Genomic DNA, 19433 nt, shown 5'->3' with positions numbered 1-19433 from the left:
ATATGTTTCTCTTTGTCTCAACTTACTGAACCTATTGTACAGATTACTTTTAGGAATGCATTCTATTGGGGTGATTTTAAATGGACATTTACCAGATATAGATTTTTGACAGGTGTGACGGGATACGCTATGTTTAGATGATTTTACCTTAATGTTTCTTAAGTGTTCACTCCACCGAGTTCTGACCTTCCTACAGGTCCTGCCTATATATTGTATCCCACATTCGCATGTGAGTACATAGATAACAAAATTAGAGTCACAAGTCATTTTGTTTTTGATGGAAAAAGTCTCCCCGGTGTTATGTGAAACAATCTCAGTGGAACCTTGCGTGATGTGGTCACACATAAAACAAAGTTTCTTTCCACATCTAAAGGCTCCTATCCTATTAAAGATGTCATTACCTTTCTTTCTTGTTCCTCTAGACTTATTCACCATATTCCTTTTTGACATAACAACCTTACTAGGAGCTAGTTTCTGTTTATATGTAGGTGCTCTTTTAAAAACTAATTTTGGTTGTAGTGGTAAAGTTTTATTTAAAATCGGATCTTTAAGGAGGATAGGCCAATGTTTTTTTAGAACTTTGTTAATGATTCTGTGGTTAGAATTATACTGTGTGACAAATAGTGGTTGTTTGTTAAATGTAGTTTCTTTCTGGCTATTATGTTGATCTGAGGTAGTGACTGTTGATAGCAAAAGTTCCCTATCAAGGTCCCTGGCTCTCTGTTGGCCCGAGTTAATTAATTCAGAGGGATACCCTTTTTCTAGGAATCTGGATGTGAGTATGCTTGCTTGTTTATTATATTGTTCTACTGTACTGCAGTTCCTGCGTAGACGACAGAACTGACTGTACGGAATATTTATTTTCCATCTTGTTAGATGGTTGCTTTGGAAATGTAAAAAATTATTACAGTCCACTTTTTTAAAAAAAGTGGATGTTGATAAATTACCTATTGCATCCCATGATAGTGTCACATCTAAAAATTCAATATTGTTTTTTTGTATATTATGTGTAAAACTGATACCCATACTGTTCCTATTAAGATGTGCAACAAAGTCAAGAGCCTCAGGTACTGAACCATCAAAAATAAATATTAAATCATCTATGTAACGGCCATAGAACACCAGATTGCCCCTCCATCGCGAGTTGTAGATATATAGATCCTCAAATTGACCCATAAAAAGGTTTGCGAAACTGGGGGCAAATCTGGTGCCCATGGCCGTTCCTTTGATCTGTAAATAAAAAGTGTCCAAAAACTGAAAATAATTGTGTTTCAGAATAAAATTAATAAGTGATAGCAAATAATCCTGTTGTTGTTCAGGCATGAAGAAGTCTCTATTCAAATACATCTGTGTGGAGGATATCCCTAGATTATGAGATATATTAGAATAAAGGGACCCCACATCACATGATAGCCACAGATAGTTCCCCTTGTTTTTAATGTCGGATATTTTGTTCAGGAGGTCTCTTGTATCTTTGATGTAAGAAGGGAGATTTATGACATATCTCTGGAGATAGATATCTATGTACTCCGATAGTTTATCAGTTATGCTATTCATGCCCGCTATGATGGGTCTACCTGGCGGGATTCTTTCGTTTTTGTGGAGTTTAGGCAGATGGTAATAATACGGTGTGCTGGGGTGGTCAGGTGTGAGATATCTTTTCTCTTTTTTTGTCAGGATATTCTCCAAAAGACCTTGTTCTAATAAAAGATTTAGTTTCTTTGTATAATCTGTAGTGGGATCGAAAGACAATTTAGTGTAGTAATTAGTGTCATCTAGGATCCGTCGGGCCTCTTTAATGTAATCAGAATAGTTCTGTAAAACTATGCCGCCGCCCTTGTCTGCCTGACGGATGACCAGATTTTTGTCATCCGTCAGGCTTCTAAGGGCCCTGGCTTCATTAGGCCATGTACGCTTTTTGCCTATAATTCTATTGGGCATAGACTCAAAGTCTTCTAAGACTAGTTGTTGGTATAGGTCTATATAGGACACTTCCTCTTTAGGCGGGTGGAAAGTTGACAGAGGTGCCAGAGAAGTATGAATTACTCCTTCGAACAGCTCTTCTGTTAATTGGCTAGGCTCATATGTTAATATGGAGGTGGAGTTTCTTGTTTGTTGTGTATCTAATAGTATCGGGGCCCCTTCAATGTTGTGTTTTCTCATAGCTTTGACAGCAAAGTACCTTTGTAACGCTAGTTTGCGAGTATATTTGTTGAGGTCAACAAATAATTCAAATATATTGTGAGAATTCGGAGGGCAGTAAGACAATCCCCTTCCCAACACCCTGATTTCATCGTCAGTGAGGGAATGTGAGGAGAGGTTAAAAATCCCTTTCTTTAATTTCTGAAGTCTTTCTTTTTGGTAGGTTTTCCCTCTCCCTCTCCTTCCCCGTTTGGGTAAGGTCTTTTCTTTTGATTGGATGAGGGATTGGGTTTCCTCCATAGGGGTGCCAGATTGGGGGTCCCTAAAAAAACCTCAGATGAAGTTGATGGAATATTATCCATTCTATGTGTAGTAGACCTATCTACCCTAGGGTGGTCAAAGGTATTGTCTTGTACTGAATTCAGAGCTTGAAACCTATTTGAGACTGGAATATGGTTAGGGTTGTTATATTCATGGTGTTCTACCATTCCTCTGTAGTCTCTGTCTGAATATGTAAATCTGTGGGAATTATCCCCATTGGCTTGATGTTGGTTCTCACGCGGAAAAAATGTGTTATTATGTGGATAGTTGTTATTGTGATTGATATGTTGAATTGTATTCCTTCCTGAAGTATCCTTATTATGGTAGTTGTGTTTATTTTTATTTCTGTTCCTATTTTGTCGTTTGTGATTCTGTACTACAGTCCAATCACTATTTGTATTGGTTTTAGTTCTATTATAAGTGTATACTTCACCTTTATTATAATCATCCTCATCTCTCTTTAGTTTTGAATTTTTGTTAGTAATAATCTCTGTCTGAAAATCATCAACTGATTTGATGGTCTGATTATTAAGTTTAAGGTATTCTGGATGTTCTTTGAACTTTTCTAATTCCTTTTGTGTAGAATCTATCTCTATCCCAATCTCATCTACCAAATGTTGTCTGTGAGAGATGAGCAAGTCAATAAGATTAAATGAACATTCATCTAAAATATTATACCATTTTGTCAGTAGTTCTGGGTTATTCTTAAAAGAACAATTCTTAAAAACACGTAAACCTCTAGGGATCTGTTTCTTTTCTTTATATTTTTTCAAACAATCTAGATCCCACCAATGCCTATTCTCATTTTTCAGTAAATCTTCCAATTTAGAGAAAAGGCTTTCTATACTAGCATTGATGGCAGGATCTATGATGGTTTGTATACATCCCTCATTATTAGTGGAATTTTGTCTCCTTAGTGCTCTTTCAGAGGAGGATAACATAGTAAAAAAGCAGCTCTCCTATCAAACCAAACCGGTACTTGACTGCAAAAAGTATTAAGAGGGATATTGTGATATTGGAGTAATACCACAAATCCCCTATAGGAGGCGCTAATGACTCAGGGCAGAAATTAGTACCCCTTTGGTGATACCAAAAATGTAAAAAAACCTATAAAACAATATATAGAAAATAAATGGTAAAATCTGTAAAATGTAAAATATAAAACATAAAATATAATGATAGAATAAAAAATATATATATGAGAATACAGACGTATCAATAGGTGAGATGGGAAAGATCCCAACTGAAGTCCAAATAAGTCCAAATAAATGGAAGTAGAAATAGAAGGCAGCTCTCGGTCTTCACCCAAACGATGGTGTATCTTCAAAAAGAGATTTCACTGCAAGGAAAACAGAAACAGAGGCGCCACATGTGTAGATCAAAACAGACAATATCCAAGTTAGATGAGATACAGGATACTCACAAACGTGAAGGCACTCTCTTGTGCCTGTAGGAGCGGGCTGGTATTTAAACAGCAAACCAGCTAGCTGTACCAAGGGATCCCCGTCAGGATATCCTCGCAACAGTAATCCTTCACTAGATTGATTCCAGCAAAAAGGAAAAAATGTTCAGAGGGGAGGAAGGCTAAACAGCCTTATGGTTACTGGCAAGGGAAATGCCACACGAACACCAAATTTGTTTAAAAAGTATCAAGTATTTTATTTTACAAAAGATAAAAAATACCATCAATAACAAATTACAGCTTGGTGTATTTAATGGCAAATCTCCTTGTATATAGAGATAATAGCGACGCGTTTCTCAGGGAAGACCCTGTTTCATCAGGCTTGTATACTCTAGAACCATTTAAAACCCCTTTATATAGGGATCAGTAACCATATGTTTGCAATAAACCCTCCCCTTCCTTGACATAAACCAATGAAACCTTTTATTTCCGAAAACTCCCACTTGTTGCCTTAATTAGAAGTTTATAATAGTTTTTCCTTTAGTATTATGTCCACTTGATCAGTAATCTGTGAGCCCATATCCTAATGTGGTTATGTGTGATGTTAGATCTAGATCGTAATGTGTCGATTGTGAGATAATTAAAAGTGTATGAATGTAAACATACTTCATCGGTGATCGTTTTTTGACCAATTAAAAGCCTGCTTTAGGAGGCTTGTACAATTTGAAACACCTAATTGGTTCATGTGCTCTTAGTTTGGTGACTACAATTACCATCATACCTCTCTACCGGAACTATAAGGAAATAGAATTTGCCTAATTGTGAATTGTTCTCTGACCGTCTAATTTCAGTGACTACAAGTACCATAATGCTTCTCTAGTCTCTACCGGAAGTGCCCGGATAGTGTGTCTGCGTGACTGTTATTTTGTAGTCTTTTTCGTCTAAGTGGGGGCTTGTACTTAATAATCCATTCGATTGGTTGGTGTCACATTCCCACTTTAACTGCAGTTTGACTCTGATGGACTACAACTCCCATCATGCTTCTCTGTGTCCAATAGAAACCACTATCTGGTGTCTAATGGGCATCCACTTGGAGTCTCCCTATATAGGCGCATTAGGTTCACTCGCAATGGTTTTGCAGATGTACCCATTGCGCTCCTAAGTGTAATGGTGGGGGCAGAATTACATACTCTAAATTATGAATAACATGTTAATGAATAATATGATTGCTCTAAAACAATTTGCTCCATTGCTTATAATACTCGATCTTTAATTAGGTCAATGTGATAGCACAATAACAAATGTAAAGTGCTGTAAATAAACTTTGCTGAATACACTCTATATACTTTAACTATGAAATTAAAAACGTGTACCAATTTAAACATAAAAATATATAATGTCAGTGCATATAAATTTATAGTTAAAGTGACTCAACCTTTTACACCTAATGTATATATTTTTCTAACTAATAAAAAATATTGGTGCACCTTAATCTAAATTATATGTATTATTTTATACCATATATTAGTCATCAGCCTTATGACAATGGTAATATTGATGAAGATAAAGATATGCTAAGTGTGGTGTTCAATATTATGCTGAATGTGTTATGAAGAAAAAGAATATGAGTGGTCCTATTATTACCACTGGTGGCTGACAAAACCTAAGTGCGTGTATATATGTGTAATTTTCAAACATAGTGAAAATGATTGTGATAGTGAATTCCTAATAGTGTTTAAAGCTACCACTTAATACCACTTATAATGATGATGAAGTTGTGATGTCACCTATACTGCTGTGTCTATGATTATTTATCATGTGTATGATGGTGTGATAAATTATTATCCCAATTGGATGTAACTAGGCAGCAAGTGAGCTCGGAAAGTAAAGTATACCAAGAATTCCCACTGTTTAACACAGTGAAAAAAGGAAATATAAAGAACATCACCAAATCAGTGAATGATACCGTGTTAAACATACAAATCTTAAAAAAAATTTTTTGTTAACAAAGCCCATAATAATTATAACCATAGTATACTAATAACTTCAGAAATTGACATATTATGAAATAACTTAAGAAAACGCAGCAGAGTCTATGACTTCATTGAGGCCAGTTGGAAATAAACTATTGAATTTAAAGATCCAATATGTTTCTCTTTGTCTCAACTTACTGAACCTATTGTACAGATTACTTTTAGGAATACATTCTATTGGGGTGATTTTAAATGGACATTTACCAGATATAGATTTTTGACAGGTGTGACGGGATACGCTATGTTTAGATGATTTTACCTTAATGTTTCTTAGGTGTTCACTCCACCGAGTTCTGACCTTCCTACAGGTCCTGCCTATATATTGTATCCCACATTCGCATGTGAGTACATAGATAACAAAATTAGAGTCACAAGTCATTTTGTTTTTGATGGAAAAAGTCTCCCCGGTGTTATGTGAAACAATCTCAGTGGAACCTTGCGTGATGTGGTCACACATAAAACAAAGTTTCTTTCCACATCTAAAAACTCCTATCCTATTAAAGATGTCATTACCTTTCTTTCTTGTTCCTCTAGACTTATTCACCATATTCCTTTTTGACATAACAACCTTACTAGGAGCTAGTTTCTGTTTATATGTAGGTGCTCTTTTAAAAACTAATTTTGGTTGTAGTGGTAAAGTTTTATTTAAAATCGGATCTTTAAGGAGGATAGGCCAATGTTTTTTTAGAACTTTGTTAATGATTCTGTGGTTAGAATTATACTGTGTGACAAATAGTGGTTGTTTGTTAAATGTAGTTTCTTTCTGGCTATTATGTTGATCTGAGGTAGTGACTGTTGATAGCAAAAGTTCCCTATCAAGGTCCCTGGCTCTCTGTTGGCCCGAGTTAATTAATTCAGAGGGATACCCTTTTTCTAGGAATCTGGATGTGAGTATGCTTGCTTGTTTATTATATTGTTCTACTGTGCTGCAGTTCCTGCGTAGACGACAGAACTGACTATATGGAATATTTGTTTTCCATCTTGTTAGATGGTTGCTTTGGAAATGTAAAAAATTATTACAGTCCACTTTTTTAAAAAAAGTGGATGTTGATATATTACCTATTGCATCCCATGATAGTGTCACATCTAAAAATTCAATATTGTTTTTTTGTATATTATGTGTAAAACTGATACCCATACTGTTCCTATTAAGATGTGCAACAAAGTCAAGAGCCTCAGGTACTGAACCATCAAAAATAAATATTAGATCATCTATGTAACGGCCATAGAACACCAGATTGCCCCTCCATCGCGAGTTGTAGATATATAGATCCTCAAATTGACCCATAAAAAGGTTTGCGAAACTGGGGGCAAATCTGGTGCCCATGGCCGTTCCTTTGATCTGTAAATAAAAAGTGTCCAAAAACTGAAAATAATTGTGTTTCAGAATAAAATTAATAAGTGATAGCAAATAATCCTGTTGTTGTTCAGGCATGAAGAAGTCTCTATTCAAATACATCTGTGTGGAGGATATCCCTAGATTATGAGATATATTAGAATAAAGGGACCCCACATCACATGATAGCCACAGATAGTTCCCCTTGTTTTTAATGTCGGATATTTTGTTCAGGAGGTCTCTTGTATCTTTGATGTAAGAAGGGAGATTTATGACATATCTCTGGAGATAGATATCTATGTACTCCGATAGTTTATCAGTTATGCTATTCATGCCCGCTATGATGGGTCTACCTGGCGGGATTCTTTCGTTTTTGTGGAGTTTAGGCAGATGGTAATAATACGGTGTGCTGGGGTGGTCAGGTGTGAGATATCTTTTCTCTTTTTTTGTGAGGATATTCTCCATAAGACCTTGTTCTAATAAAAGATTTAGTTTCTTTGTATAATCTGTAGTGGGATCGAAAGACAATTTAGTGTAGTAATTAGTGTCATCTAGGATCCGTCGGGCCTCTTTAATGTAATCAGAATAGTTCTGTAAAACTATGCCGCCGCCCTTGTCTGCCTGACGGATGACCAGATTTTTGTCATCCGTCAGGCTTCTAAGGGCCCTGGCTTCATTAGGCCATGTACGCTTTTTGCCTATAATTCTATTGGGCATAGACTCAAAGTCTTCTAAGACTAGTTGTTGGTATAGGTCTATATAGGACACTTCCTCTTTAGGCGGGTGGAAAGTTGACAGAGGTGCCAGAGAAGTATGAATTACTCCTTCGAACAGCTCTTCTGTTAATTGGCTAGGCTCATATGTTAATATGGAGGTGGAGTTTCTTGTTTGTTGTGTATCTAATAGTATCGGGGCCCCTTCAATGTTGTGTTTTCTCATAGCTTTGACAGCAAAGTACCTTTGTAACGCTAGTTTGCGAGTATATTTGTTGAGGTCAACAAATAATTCAAATATATTGTGAGAATTCGGAGGGCAGTAAGACAATCCCCTTCCCAACACCCTGATTTCATCGTCAGTGAGGGAATGTGAGGAGAGGTTAAAAATCCCTTTCTTTAATTTCTGAAGTCTTTCTTTTTGGTAGGTTTTCCCTCTCCCTCTCCTTCCCCGTTTGGGTAAAGTCTTTTCTTTTGATTGGATGAGGGATTGGGTTTCCTCCATAGGGGTGCCAGATTGGGGGTCCCTAAAAAAACCTCAGATGAAGTTGATGGAATATTATCCATTCTATGTGTAGTAGACCTATCTACCCTAGGGTGGTCAAAGGTATTGTCTTGTACTGAATTCAGAGCTTGAAACCTATTTGAGACTGGAATATGGTTAGGGTTGTTATATTCATGGTGTTCTACCATTCCTCTGTAGTCTCTGTCTGAATATGTAAATCTGTGGGAATTATCCCCATTGGCTTGATGTTGGTTCTCACGCGGAAAAAATGTGTTATTATGTGGATAGTTGTTATTGTGATTGATATGTTGAATTGTATTTCTTCCTGAAGTATCCTTATTATGGTAGTTGTGTTTATTTTTATTTCTGTTCCTATTTTGTCGTTTGTGATTCTGTACTACAGTCCAATCACTATTTGTATTGGTTTTAGTTCTATTATAAGTGTATACTTCACCTTTATTATAATCATCCTCATCTCTCTTTAGTTTTGAATTTTTGTTAGTAATAATCTCTGTCTGAAAATCATCAACTGATTTGATGGTCTGATTATTAAGTTTAAGGTATTCTGGATGTTCTTTGAACTTTTCTAATTCCTTTTGTGTAGAATCTATCTCTATCCCAATCTCATCTACCAAATGTTGTCTGTGAGAGATGAGCAAGTCAATAAGATTAAATGAACATTCATCTAAAATATTATACCATTTTGTCAGTAGTTCTGGGTTATTCTTAAAAGAACAATTCTTAAAAACACGTAAACCTCTAGGGATCTGTTTCTTTTCTTTGTATTAGACGAAAAAGACTACAAAATAACAGTCACGCAGACACACTATCCGGGCACTTCCGGTAGAGACTAGAGAAGCATTATGGTACTTGTAGTCACTGAAATTAGACGGTCAGAGAACAATTCACAATTAGGCAAATTCTATTTCCTTATAGTTCCGGTAGAGAGGTATGATGGTAATTGTAGTCATCAAACTAAGAGCACATGAACCAATTGGGTGTTTCAAATTGTACAAGCCTCCTAAAGCAGGCTTTTAATTGGTCAAAAAACGATCACCGATTAAGTATGTTTACATTCATACACTTTTAATTATCTCACAATCGACACATTACGATCTAGATCTAACATCACACATAACCACATTAGGATATGGGCTCACAGATTATTGATCAAGTGGACATAATACTAAAGGAAAAACTATTATAAACTTCTAATTAAGGCAACAAGTGGGAGTTTTCGGAAAGAAAAGGTTTCATTGGTTTATGTCAAGGAAGGGGAGGGTTTATTGCAAACATATGGTTACTGATCCCTATATAAAGGGGTTTTAAATGGTTCTAGAGTATACAAGCCTGATGAAACAGGGTCTTCCCTGAGAAACGCGTCGCTATTATCTCTATATACAAGGAGATTTGCCATTAAATACACCAAGCTGTAATTTGTTATTGATGGTATTTTTTATCTTTTGTAAAATAAAATACTTGATACTTTTTAAACAAATCTGGTGTTCGTGTGGCATTTCCCTTGCCAGTAACCATAAGGCTGTTTAGCCTTCCTCCCCTCTGAACATTTTTTCCTTTTTGCTGGAATCAATCTAGTGAAGGATTACTGTTGCGAGGATATCCTGACGGGGATCCCTTGGTACAGCTAGCTGGTTTGCTGTTTAAATACCAGCCCGCTCCTACAGGCACAAGAGAGTGCCTTCACGTTTGTGAGTATCCTGTATCTCATCTAACTTGGATATTGTCTGTTTTGATTGATCTACACATGTGGCGCCTCTGTTTCTGTTTTCCTTGCAGTGAAACCTCTTTTTAATTAGTGTATTATCCAGAGGGGGTTTCTCTATCCCTTTCTTTTTTCCTCACATTTCAGTTAAAAATACACAGCACCTATACCCTGTAATTGCTGCAAAGCAGCTTAATATTGGCATTATGAGTTTGTAGTAAATATTAAGTAGTGCCATTGTTTTTTGTTTCTCAAATAATTAAGAAGACAGTGTTTGACCACTTCTCCCAACCAACTAAAGATCATGAAGAAGCGACCAATAGAGATCTAAGTGACCCAGAATCACTGGACGAAGAATTTCAATCTAGTACTCACTCATCTACTCCGTCCCAACACTTCATTACTGAATCCACTCTGAAAAAAATTCTGGCTGCACAGACAGGATCCAACCATAACTCAAGAGATCTAGTGCAGCTCGGCTAAGCTATGAAAATGTATATATGTGAAATAGGGGAGAGGGTGGACGCGCTGGAGAGAAGACAAGAAGATATAGCTACTGACCAAACTAAACTCCTCTCTCATACTAAATGTCTAGCAGATTAAATAACCCAACTTTAATTTAAAATGGCAGATATTGAAGACATATCCCGCAGGAACAACATCCGCTTTAGGGGCATCCCTGAGAGCTTTTCACCTACAGATATACCGGATTACCTCTTGGCGCTTTTTAAAATGCTAGTAGGCCCACCAGAAGGCGCCATTACTACTATGGAAAGAGCATATAGGGTACTGCGCCCAAGGACTGTCTCCCAGGACAAACCACGAGATGTGATTGTATGATTTCACAGTTTCACCTACAAAGATAAACTGATTCAAGCTGCCTTCAAGAGACCAATCCTGCCAGTGCAATTCAAAGACATCCAGATATCACCTGATCTATCAGCACACACTCTACAGCAGCGCAGACTATTCCAACCCGTCACCTCCACCCTCTGCAAAGCCAACATTAAATACAGGGGGTGGGGATTCCCCATAAAACTTATAATCACCAAGGACAACCAAACACATATTGCTTCTACCCTACCTCAGGGTATAGCTCTCCTAGCACTGTGGGGTTTCCAAAGTGAGGCGGACCCTACTCAAACCTCTCCACATCCGAGCCTCAGCACCTGAATGGAAGGCAAGAGAACAAAGAACAAAGAGTCCAGGACATTAATAGGCCTCATAGCTTACCTCCCTGAAACCAGGGTCTACACTGCCATGTCTTAAGAAAATCCCTCTGTGGCCAGACTTTTTTATCCTAAAGACATGAGCACTACAATGGCCACAGTCACGGTATTTATACCAACTTAAGGCTGATTAACAAAGTTATGTTATTGTTAATGTTTGATATTGCACCTCCAGCCTCTAACTTTTTTCTTTGTTGCACTTATGCCCCCACCCCATAGATAGCCCACACCAGGGTTCCACTAAGGTGGACTATTTCCACCACAAATGATCAATTCCATTCCTACAAACACCTCTATTACCCTACCCTCATCACCCTACCACTTTCCCCCACATCTTTACCTTAACCGCATTTGCCTTGCACTCTATTGGCCACTAATCGCCTCAAATGACAACCCTAAAATTTGTAATGCATAATGTAAGAGGGCTAAACTCACCTTATAAACACAGCCTACTCACACACACTCACTTACATTTCACAACCCTGACGTTGTGTTCCTACAAGAAACACACTGGAACTCAGACCCCCCCCGGTTATACTCCAAAACTTACACGGTTATTGAACATGCTCTATTCTCAAAGAAAGCCAGAGCCATTTTATTCCACAAGCGACTAGCGTTCAAACAGATTCAGGTAGTTAAAGATCCTCAGTCAAGCCAGATATCTGATCCTTCTCTGTAAACTAGATTATATAACCTATACCCTGGCCTCGATATACATGCCCAACTCCCATCAGCCCGCCTACCTAACTAAAACCCTGAACCAAATTGAAAAAGTAAATACAATCCAAGTAATATGTAAAAATTAAAGCAAATAATTTGTTTTAAATAATGTGCACTTTTTTACTTTTTACCAAATTTCTTCACTTAAAGGGACAGTCAAGTCCAAAATAAACTTCCATGATTCAAATAGGGCTTGTAATTTTAAACATCTATCCAATTTACTTTTATCACTAATTTTGCTTTGTTCTTTTGGTATTCTTATTTGAAAGCTAAACCTGGGTAGGCTCATATGCTAATTTCTTAGACCTTGAAGGATGCCTCTAATCTCAATACATTTTGACAGTTTTTAACCACATTGAGCTCACGCACATGAAGTTACCTAGGAGTCAGCACTGATTGGCTAAAATGCAAGTCTGTCAAAAGAACTGAATTAAGGGGAAGTTTGCAGAGGTTTAAATACAAGTTAATTACAGAGCTAAAACGTGTATTATTATAACTGTTGGTTATGCAAAAATGGGTAATAAAGGGCTTATCTATCTTTTTAAACAACAAAAATTCTGGTGTTGACTGTCCCTTTAATAAAACAGTTTGTATCTGATCTTAATTTGTTATAAGAAATAAAGACAAATTTTTAACAGTTTAATTTTTATTATTTATTGAGCTTTTCCTGGAATCATCTGTGAAAATGCTGCATTCTCATTGTAGAAGACACTGTGTGTTTGTATAAGTACTGCACTGCTTGCTTTTACTTATTTATCGTAAAAGCAGATGCTTCCCCTCGGGATACAAATTTCCTGTGGATAATACACTAGGATTTGTGTCCTTTCTTTGTTTTGTCTTTACAATATTAAAGGAACATTAAACCCAATTTTTTTCTTTCATAATTCAGATAGAGAATACAATTTTAAGCAAAATTCAAATTTGCTTCTATTATCTAATTAGCTTCATTCTTTAGATATCCTTTGTTTAAGAAATAGCAATGCACATGGGTGAGCCAATCACATGAGACATCTGTGTGCATCTACCAATCAGCACCTTCTGTGCCTATCTAAATATGCTTTACAGCAAAGAATATCAAGAGAATGAAGCAAATTAGATAATAGAAGTAAATTAGAAAGTTGTTTAAAATTGCATTCTCTTTCTAAATCATGAAAGAAAAAATTTGGGTTTAATGTCCCTTTAAGGTTGACAGGAGTTGGCACTGAGACTTTTTCCCAGTGGGTAACTATATAACTACATTTGGGTTAATAAGTATCGGTAGAAAGGATTGCCCACAATTCAGGAACCATACTATTATTTATAATATTGTATAACACAGGACATCCCAGGTTTACACAATATTCTCTGGTTACTCAGTCTGCCTTCCCACCTCTGACACCCCCTTCCTACCTCTAAAGTAAATGCTATACATTTTTTGTTAATGGTAAACTGTTTTAAAAGGAAACTACATCAAAGTTAAACTTTCATGATTCAGATAGAGAATGCAATTTTAAGCAACCAACTTACCCATTTCTTTTCATTTTCAATTTATTCTCAGTCTTTTTGAGACGTCAGCTCCTAGTGAGCATCTTCACTGTATACGCATATGAGTGCGTGGTGACTGCTGGTGACTGTCACGTGAAATAGTGGGCAGGGAAATAGAAACAATCTTCGAAATTTCATTGCATTGTATTTTTATGGTGCGTATGATGGCTATGCAATTCTATTGTATTTAATGGTCCTTTAAAGGGACACTTAAATTAAAATAAAATTTTCATGATTAACAAAGAACATGCAATTCTATGAGACTTTCCAATTTACATACATTATCAAATTTTTCAGTCTTTTAATATGCACACTTTCTGAGACACCAGCTCCCATTGAGCATGCGCAAGAGTTTACAGTGTATATGTATACTAGTCTGTGATTGGCTGATGGCTGTCACATGGTACAGGAGACCAGCAAATGGGGAAAAAAATACATTTGTCAGAAAAAATATACTGCTCAATTGAAATTCAGAGAAAGTGTTATTGCATTGTCTTTTTATTATGCTTTTGTTAATTATGCAATTTGACTGTATTTAAGTAGTGGCAGACCTTCCATGGTGGCAAAGGCACAGCTGCGACCGGGCCCTGGGAGGGGGGGGGAGGGGGGGGAGGGGGGGGGGGGCGCCCACCCTTCACAAGCAATATTACATGGGCCAGTAAGTGTCAAACACTAATCACACAACCGTTGCTTTGTCTCTGCCCAAAACAAGTTTATTGCAATGATAGAGACTGAGGCAGGTGCATGGCGGTGGTACGTTGTCCACGGGCCATGACACGGGATGTGTCCAGTCAGTCAGAGTGGGAAAGCAGGCAGCAGCCCTTTTTTGGAGAATCAGCTCACTGATGTAGGCCAGGCCTGGGAGGATGTCATATGTGCTGTGTCATGTGGTGCATGTGCAAGCTCAGCCTCCGCGCAAAAGGAAGACGGAAGGAGACTGGAGAGAGAGAAGGTTGGTAAGTGGCACCAGGCTGAGGCATGCCATTGTTTTAGGCCAGCTAGCCCACCTGTGACCTGCTAATTGCTGCACATTAATTTATTGGGATAAGTAGGTGATGATGTACAGTGTTATATCTCACAGAAGAAAATCTTTTTTCATTCTGTATGTTTCTTAGTTCCCGTTTTCCATAATAAACAGAAATACTGGGGCTTTCAGTGCCAGGCAGGTGACTGACAGCCCCAGTATTAATGTTTAGTGTGGAAAATTTGAAATAATAAACATACAGAATGAAGAAAGATTTTCTTGTGTGAGATATAACACTGTACATCATCATTTTAGGAATAGCTGGAAATCTCCCTCTACTGATTAGTCACTCACCAAACTTGAGTGCCTGTGCCTCATCAGGGTATTGTTAGTTTGCATTTATTGCAATGAGAGCTTACAGTGTAAAGGTTCAATATTCACAAAATGTCCTCAGAACATCATCCATAGTTATAATTTGATTTACACAGTTCCCAAGTGCCAGTTAAAATAAGTTTAACCCATTGGTAACAAAGATGTGTTTGTACAGTTTTGTAAGTCATTTGTTCAGCCACAATTACATTTTTTATTATTAGATATTGATACAAAAGATACAATGTTTGTTGGCAAAACCAGAGTTTAAAAAGTCTGTTCAAATTCAGGTATTATTTAAAAACAGATAGAAAACATATCTTCTACCACTCATTATCAGATTTTACAAACATTAGAAAAATCAGTACAAGTACGGGTTCAATTAAATAAATATATACCAATTTTACATTCAAATTATATTTTTTCTTATATAATTGAAATATATTACTATAGGCTTATTTAGAATTGCGTCCAGAATATACACTTCTACATTTATATATACACACACGTACATTTATATACAGTATACACACACACACATTTTTATATATATATATATATATATATACATACACACACTATGTATATACACACGTACATTTATATATACACACACACGTACATATATATACAGTATACACACACATATATATATATATATATATAAAATATACACACATACACACACTATGTATATACACACGTACATTTATATATACACACACTGTATGTATACACACACGTACATTATATATATATAATATATATATATATATATATATATATACACACACACACACACACAATGTATATACACATACATTTATATAGACAACATACTGTATGTATACACACACACACACTGTTTTTATACGCACATGTACATTTATATATACACACTATGTATACGCACACGTACTTTTTTATATATACATATATATATATATATATATATATATATATATATATACACATATATATATATATACACACACACACTGTATACACATCAGTACTTTTATAAACACTGTATGTATACGCACCAGTACATTTATATATACATACACTGTACGTATACGCACCAGTACATTTATATATACACACACTGTATGTATACGCACATGTACAATTATATATACACACACTGTATGTATACGCACATGTACAATTATATATATATATATATATATATATATATATACACACACTGTATGTATACGCACACATACATTTATATATATATACACACACTGTATGTATACGCACACATACATTTATATATACACACACTGTATGTATACGCACACATACATTTATATATACACACTGTATGTATACGTACACGTACATTTATATATACACACACTGTATGTATACGCACACATACATTTATATATACACAAACTGTATGTATACGCACATGTACATTTATATATGCACACACTGTATGTATACGCACACGTACATTTATATATGCACACACTGTATGTGTACGCACATGTACCTTTATATTATATACTCACACTGTATGTATATGCACATGTGCATTTATATTATAGGCTATGACTACGGCAGTTTGCCAAAACGCGTAAGCCGATGTGCTTCGCTTTCCCTTCTCAATTGTTTTGGGTGGCTTGCTGTCCTACTTTTTACTTGTATGGAATAAAGTTTGCATTTTTATCAGAGCAAAGGGTTTTCTCTTCCTTTCCTTGAATCACTTATATTATGTACACATACTGTATGTATACACACATGTAAATTTATATATATATATATATATATACATACACACTGTATGTATATGCACATGTACATTTATATCTATATACACACACTGTATGTATACGCACATGTACATTTATATCTATATACACACACTGTATGTATACGCACATGTACATTTTTATATTTATATATATATATATATATATATACACACACACACACACACACACTGTATGTATACGCACATGTACATTTATATATATACACACACACACTGTATGTATACGCACATGTACATTTATATATATATATATACACACACTGTATGTATACGCACATGTACATTTTTATATTTATATATATATATATACATACACACACTATGTATACGCACATGTACATTTATATATACACACACTGTATGTATACGCACATGTACATTATTATATATATATATATATATATATATATATATATACACACACTGTATGTATACATACATGTACATTTTTATATATATATATATATATATATATATATAAACACACTGGCCTAGATTTAGAGTTCGGCGGTAGCCGTCAAAACCAGCGTTAGAGGCTCCTAACGCTGGTTTTGGCCGCCCGCTGGTATTTGGAGTCAGTGATTAAAGGGTCTAACGCTCACTTTACAGCCGCGACTTTTCCATACCGCAGATCCCCCTACGCCATTTGCGTAGCCTATCTTTTCAATGGGATCTTTCTAACGCTGGTATTTAGAGTCGTTTCTGCAGTGAGCGTTAGAGCTCTAACGACAAGATTCCAGCCGCCTGAAAATAGCAGGAGTTAAGAGCTTTCTGGCTAACGCCGGTTCATAAAGCTCTTAACTACTGTACCCTAAAGTACACTAACACCCATAAACTACCTATGTACCCCTAAACCGAGGTCCCCCCACATCGCCGCCACTCGATTAAAAATGTTAACCCCTAATCTTCCGACCGCCACCTACGTTATACTTATGTACCCCTAATCTGCTGCCCCTAACCCCGCCGACCCCTATATTACATTTATTAACCCCTAATCTGCCCCCCACAACATCGCCGCCAGCTACTTAAAATAATTAACCCCTAATCTTCCGACCGCAAAGCGCTGCCACCTACGTTATCCCTATGTACCCCTAATCTGCTACCCCTAACACCGCCGACCCCTATATTATATTTATTATCCCCTAATCTGCCCCCCTCAACGTCGCCGACACCTGCCTACACTTATTAACCCCTAATCTGCCGAGCGGACCGCACCGCTACTATAATAAAGTTATTAACCCCTAACCCGCCTCACTAACCCTATCATAAATAGTATTAACCCCTAATCTGCCCTCCCTAACATCGCCGACACCTAACTTCAATTATTAACCCCTAATCTTCCGATCGGAGCTCACCGCTATTCTAATAAATGTATTAACCCCTAAAGCTAAGTCTAACCCTAACACTAACACCCCCCTAACTTAAATATAATTTTAATCTAACGAAATAAATTAACTCTTATTAAATAAATTAATCCTATTTAAAGCTAAATACTTACCTGTAAAATAAATCCTAATATAGCTACAATATAAATTATAATTATATTATAGCTATTTTAGGATTAATATTTATTTTACAGGCAACTTGGTATTTATTTTAACTAGGTACAATAGCTATTAAATAGTTAAGAACTATTTAATAGTTACCTAGTTAAAATAATAACAAATTTACCTGTAAAATAAATCCTAACCTAAGATATAATTAAACCTAACACTACCCTATCAATAAATTAATTAAATAAACTACCTACAATTACCTACAATTAACCTAACACTACACTATCAATAAATTAAATAAACACAATTGCTACAAATAAATACAATTAAATAAACTAGCTAAAGTACAAAAAATAAAAAAGAACTAAGTTACAGAAAATAAAAAAATATTTACAAACATAAGAAAAATATTACAACAATTTTAAACTAATTACACCTACCCTAAGCCCCCTAATAAAATAACAAAGCCCCCCAAAATAAAAAATTCCCTACCCTATTCTAAATTAAAAAAGTTACAAGCTCTTTTACCTTACCAGCCCTGAACAGGGCCCTTTGCGGGGCATGCCCCAAGAAGTTCAGCTCTTTTGCCTGTAAAAGAAAACATACAATACCCCCCCCCCAACATTACAACCCACCACCCACATACCCCTAATCTAACCCAAACCACCCTTAAATAAACCTAACACTAAGCCCCTGAAGATCTTCCTACCTTGTCTTCACCATACCAGGTTCACCGATCCGTCCTGGCTCCGATATCTTCATCCAACCCAAGCGGGGGCTAGACATCCACTGAAGAAGTCCAGAAGAGGGTCCAAAGTCTTCCTCCTATCCGGCAAGAAGAGGACATCCGGACCGGCAAACATCTTCTCCAAGCGGCATCTTCGATCTTCTTCCATCCGGTGCGGAGCGGGTCCATCTTGAAGCAGGCGACGCGGATCCATCCTCTTCTTCCGATGTCTCCCGACGAATGACGGTTCCTTTAAGGGACGTCATCCAAGATGGCGTCCCTCGAATTCCGATTGGCTGATAGGATTCTATCAGCCAATCGGAATTAAGGTAGGAATTTTCTGATTGGCTGATGGAATCAGCCAATCAGAATCTAGTTCAATCCGATTGGCCGATCCAATCAGCCAATCAGATTGAGCTCGCATTCTATTGGCTGATCGGCAC

General features: G+C 36.4%; 1 protein-coding gene across 1 annotated transcript in view; it reads left to right on the top strand.

The window, feature by feature from the left end:
• Positions 1–19433, top strand: part of LOC128662830 (carboxypeptidase M) — a 312750-nt gene that overhangs the window by 100045 nt on the left and 193272 nt on the right. The window lies entirely within an intron of this gene.

Source organism: Bombina bombina, chromosome 6 (genome assembly GCF_027579735.1).
Source record: "Bombina bombina isolate aBomBom1 chromosome 6, aBomBom1.pri, whole genome shotgun sequence".
NCBI classification, from domain to species: Eukaryota; Metazoa; Chordata; class Amphibia; order Anura; family Bombinatoridae; genus Bombina; species Bombina bombina.
The sequence above is the reverse complement of the archived record's forward strand: the minus strand, read 5'-3'. Positions and strand labels throughout refer to the sequence as shown.